The 5,759-nt window shown below is 42.2% G+C and overlaps 1 long non-coding RNA gene across 1 annotated transcript in view; it reads left to right on the top strand.

Moving 5' to 3' along the window:
* LOC117944072 overlaps positions 1–654 on the top strand; it is a 20,848-nt gene extending 20,194 nt beyond the window's left edge. Inside the window, exon 3 of the long non-coding RNA XR_004656492.1 lies at positions 279–654. This is a non-coding gene — a long non-coding RNA (uncharacterized LOC117944072). The remainder of the gene's footprint in view (positions 1–278) is intronic.
* Positions 655–5,759: the final 5,105 nt, after the last annotated feature.

Below are 5,759 nucleotides of genomic sequence, written 5' to 3'. Positions count from 1 at the left end.
ACTAAACCACTATAAAAGTCACACTTACTTCCATTATTTATTGATTAAAAAGGGCTGTCCGAAGCGTGGGTGCATACCCCTAAATTCACTCTGATATTGCGATGAAATGACAGGGTCAAATGCTGGAGAGTGGTCGGGGTTAAACGTTCAGGGGCGGGGTTAAACGTTAAACCCCGCCCCTCAACGTGTCTGCGGGTCTGCAGTCAGGGGCTTCTCACAGCGTTTGAAGTTCAAACGCTGTGCGCGCACGCGCTACGCAGGACGGGTGGTCACCCTAGATAGAATGCAAAACCAATTTTACCTTGTCATAGGTGAATAACGACAGTTCGGTGGGTAAATAGGACATACATAGAAGCTTAAAATCCCATGCCTTTCCTCTGAAAATCTCACATTTTGAAACTGCCGCTGAAAACGGGCGAATCCCAACAAAGCCAAAAGATGACGTCAGGATCTCAAAACCTGTAGCTTTGTCACGCCCATGGACGTATTAGGAGAACGGTCACGCCCCAACATTTACGTACAGGCCACTGACCTGAGACCAGTTCCTAGTGTTGCTGGCGTTAGGTCAATCAGATGTCCAACTGAGAACGCTGCTCTTGTACTCTGACGGGATTTACTTAGAAGAAAGTTTTGAATATTTTCCAGGATATTGACAATGAACCAGGGTCGTCAATGCAGTGTTCCAGGCTGTACAGGGAATGGAGACACTTCTCATAGCCTTCCCCAGGAAGCAAACACTCGACGGGCATGGCTGCTGTTTATAAGGAGATCCCAGGGAACCTTTCCCCCAAAGACAGTTTTCACAACTTCGGACAATTTAAAGCAGGATTTGCTAAATTGCGGTTGCTGTTCCGACTGTCTGGTCATCCCAACCACAAGCTGTAAGTATGATTTCGTCGCTAACGTATCCTGTAGCTAGCATAGGCTGAATGTGTGTTGATCAACTGTAATGGCAAAGGGGCTAACGTTTCATTTTCCTAACTGTTCCATTCGAATAAATACCCTGTGTTGTCATGTAGCTACATCTATAGTTCACCATGCATGTTTGTCCACTTTGGCAGGCTAATTTTTATTGTATTTCAGCAAGAAAGCTAACTGCAGCTGAGTAGAATCCTGGTAGTTTGGTTGCTAGCTAAGCTGTAACGTTACTCAGCTAGCTAGCTATGTCATCCCGTTAGCTTCGACAACAGAACTAGAAACGTTATCATTTCATATGATATCGAGTCAATCTCGTGAAAACGGTGTGTATATAGACTGCAATGTATTGATTTGCAGTTTTTTTTATTTCAGAGCACATCACAAGAAAGTCAAGACACGAAAGATGCAGCTTGCCAAACAGAGTCTTCGAGTGTAACTCGGGGGACACAACTGTCTCATAGGACATTAAGACCTCACATATCATACAAGGTAACCTTTCTACTTATTCTTACAAAACCAAACGTCTTATGGTGTTTGTGTAGCATTGTGACTGGGTAGCATTTAGCAGAGCAGTGTTATCTAACAATGTTACCATGATGAGTGACTGGCTTTTATCAAATATGGGAGCCATTCCCAACACATTAGTGAACTATTTGTAGTAGAAATAGAACTATTCATCTGGATTTTTGCTGATTGGTCTGATCTCAATCAATTGCATTTCCTTTTGTGGGGGAGGCTGGTGAAAATAATTTGAACAAAAGGTAGGAATGTGTTTGTCTACAAAGGTATGACTAGATTGTGTGTTGAAGATGCCTTTTGCAGGTTTGTACACGCCATATGAACTTTGTCATTCAACAATACAAGTCTTTAGTCTTTGCCTTTTGCAAATGTGAAGGGGGGACAAATTGTCTGCAGAAACTGGTTTTGTTCAGTGAAGGAGTGAGACACAAGCAATGGTCTAGAGACATCAAGCCTAATGGCCGGCCATATAAATGCAAATCATTTCAGTTTTAAGCTGCTCCAACTGTAAGGCATTTGTAACAGCACTGGTTAGAGTACAGCTTTGGCACAGCTTAGAGGTTTAGCAACTGCTTTTGCTGTGAATTAACTGGAGTATTTTGCTTGTTGTGTGTAAAAGGTAATACAGTTATGTTACAAAATTTATGTTTTTTGTTTCAGGTTGTATCTTGCAGCCAAGGGGAAACTAATGTACAGACGTCTGTTGCCAAAGGCCAAAAGGGGAGGTTACACCGTCAAAGAAGTTAAGACAGAGCCAACAATTTGTAAGTTTAAATTTTTTTTTTATTACAAACAAAAAATAAAAATGTGCATCATACAGGCACTAAACATAACTTTTCACACACTTCAAACAACAAATCTGAATGTGCAATGGTATAGGTGCTAAAAATGACTTTTCACACACAACAGGCTATGTCTTAGACCTGATGCGACTGGTGTTCGAGGAGATGATTCATGACCCCCTTCGTTATCTGGAAGCAGTCCGGCAGATTCATGGGCCCCAGGACCTGTGTGCTCAGCTCGACAGGCACCCAACCCGACATACTGCCCTGAAGCATCCAGAAACTCTCTCCGTATACGCAGCACGACACAAGAGGGGATCACTACACGGACACTTCTACCAAGAAAACCCCAGTACCAGCTCACCAAGTCCTATACGCCATGTGTCTGCATTGCCTGCCAAGAGAACAGGGTGTAGTGGCCAATCAAATTTTTTATCATTTAGATTTCAGAGTAATGATGATTGTTTTTAAACTAAATAAAGTTTTTCAATTTGTTGTCTTGATAATACTGTGTTTTTGTAATAATGCTGAACCAATAATCAATGGGTATTGTTATAGAACTGCTAACAGTGGTATCAGATTGGCCTCACCTTTCCATCCCTCAACTGGCCATGGTCAACTCTTTAAATATTCAATGCATTTTGCAAAGAATATTTATTGAGGCACACCGGATGAAGGCCAGGATGGTCAGTCATTGAGGTTATCTCCTCAGGAACCTGGGTCATTCTTTTCATGACCTGTAAAACAAACAATGAGCTTGTTATTTCATAATGTTGAATGAGCAGAAAGCATAAAGTAGCTTGAGTTAATGTATCTAGTATTAGTTACCTGAGGTATTTATTGGCAACATATATTTTCTCTCTCCTGGGGCATTTGTGCACAGTTTCCACAAGTACACCTGCCAAGGTAAGATGGATGCACCGTAGTTGTAATTTTACGTATTACTACATGTTAAGAAGGTAATAATCTCAAAGTCAGATGATCTAATCAGCAGGATAGTAGTTCCAAGATAACATTTAACCTACTGACACAGGCCAGAGTAGTAATAATACTTTAGACGTAGTATACAAACAGAAATAGTAATCTCCTGTCCAGCTAAATGGACGTCCTGTTGTAAGATAACATATTACAACTACGTGATAAATAATGTACGTAACTCATAATCACAATCCAAGAGACTCGTTGTGAGCAGCTCTATGAACCGGCCACTAACTTTTCAGCCAACTGGACATCTTGACTGAAACTGCGAGGGTACAAGTTGTAAAATATTTGTCCGTGTGCACATTAACTTATGTTACTTACAATAGTAAAAACAAGGCTAATACAAAGTTATTCTTAGGCTACAACACTGACATGTGAGTATTGCACTAGTATAACAACAAACGGCTAATGTTGGGCTATGTGTTGAAAATGCAAGTAAATGCTAAATGAGCAAACTTACCAGTCTGAAGAGTCATTTGCAATCTACTGGCAAGTTGCTCCTCTACATCAGATCCTTCCTCTGATTCAGGCTCAAACAGATACCTTTCAACAGCTTAAGTCTCAATCTTCTTCTGTTGCTCTGTCAGCCGCAGCAAAGCTCGTTGCACAACAACCAATCAGCGCGCAGCTTATTTAAATATTCATTAGCAGACCATATAAGGCAGAACACCTCTCGTTTCAAGCCAGGTCAATTTAGCAGGGTGGTATGAGGGCCAAAAGAACAGCAAAAGCAACATTTTTTAGCCCAACAAATGTTACATACCCTATCAGAAGACCTCAAGGAACAGCGTGATATACTCTATACAACCATTCTATCACCCCTTTAATAGGATACAACTGCTCAAGGGCACTGGCATCACAGCAGGTAATCTTGGGAGGACATAATGAGCCCTATGTTATCCGCACAGATCTGGGGTGGAGTATTGTGGGATCCGCACCATCTCATACTGACTCACCCAGCATCACACACAATAGCCACAAAGTCGCTGTCAAAGAGCATCCACTAATGACTCCATCTGATGCTATAAAGGTTCTTGAGTCTGACTTTAAGGATGCCAGGGACGACAAAAAAACATTTTCTCAGGATGACATTCTCTTCTTGAATATATTAGAGGACAGTATTTACAAGAACGCTCATGGCCATAACTAAATGCTGCTCCCCTTTAAGGAGAGACCTTACCTTCTTGACAATAGGTGGTGGCAATAGCTCAGTCCGTAGGGAGTTGGGTTGGGAACTGGAGGGTCGCTGGTTCAAGTCCCATGGTTTTGGTCCCAAGTCCCATGCGGACCAAAAAGGTGGCTGGAGAGATGCCACTTTACCTCCTGGGCACTTTCAGGTGCTCTTGAGCAAGGCACTGCCCCCCGACAGCTCAGGGCTCACTCACTGACATCTCTCCATTTGTGCATGAATAGGTCCTGAGCATGTGTGTGTATTTCTGTCTTTGTGTAGGGATACTAACAAAGTGTAATTTCCCAACTGGGGATCAATAAATTGTGAAAATTAAATAGGCAACTAGCCATTACCTTAAGAGTAGGTTACTGAAGGATAAGACCTACAAGTTCATGAAGGAAGTTATTGAAAAGGAGATGAGGAGATTCACAATAAAGGAAAGGAAGGATAAAAATGGTACATACCCCACCATGGAGTCTACCGCTTGGAAAAAACAGGAAAGCTCTTTGTTGTTTTTGATTGCTCAAGGGAACTAGCTTAAACAACCACTTGCTGACAGGCCCAGACCTAATTAATATTCTTACTGGTGTGCTCATGAGATTCAGGCGGAAAACACTGATCTGATGTGCAACATAGAGCAGATGTTTCATCAGTTCCATGTGCAGGAGTCTGACAGAGACGATCTACGTTTCCTCTGGTGGAAGGATGGTAATCTCAGCAGTGAGCCACAAGAATTTTGTGTGAAGGTACATCTTTTCGGTGCTGCATCATCACCTGGATGTGACAACCATGGATTGAAAAACTTGGCCAAGGAGAATGAGAACTTGTTCCCCCCCCCCTTCAGAGTTCATCATGAAGGATTTTTAAGTTGATGACGTTGCTACCATCCTACCTCGTTGCTATGTGCCACCTAAATTTGGATTCGTCTTGAGAAGAGAGCTTCACCACTTCTCTGATGCAAACAAACATGGGTATGGCCAATGTTCCTATTTGAGACATTTAAGTGAAAATGGAAATGTTCATTGCACTCTGCTTATGGCAAAGTCCAGATTAGCTCCTATGAAAGTCACAACTATTCCCCGATTAGAGTTGACAACTGCTGTTGTTTCCGTTCTAGTGAGCAACACTATGAAGGAGGAGCTCGGTCTCACAAAAATTGACGAGTACTTCTGGACTGACTCCAAAGTGGTCTTGGGGTACATCGATAACGCGGCACCGCGTTTCCACACATTTGGGTCAAACAGAACACAAAAGGTACGTCTTATCACATCTCCAGAAGAAAGGAGATACGTCCTAACTGGTAAAAATCCTGCTGCTTTTGCCTCAAGAGGCTTAAGTGCAGGCAAGTTTCTCACATCAAATTGGTTTACAGGACCTCAGTTTCTATG

The sequence above is a fragment of the Etheostoma cragini genome, chromosome 4 (genome assembly GCF_013103735.1).
Source record: "Etheostoma cragini isolate CJK2018 chromosome 4, CSU_Ecrag_1.0, whole genome shotgun sequence".
Lineage (NCBI taxonomy): Eukaryota > Metazoa > Chordata > Actinopteri > Perciformes > Percidae > Etheostoma > Etheostoma cragini.
This window is presented reverse-complemented; position numbering and strand designations above follow the sequence as displayed.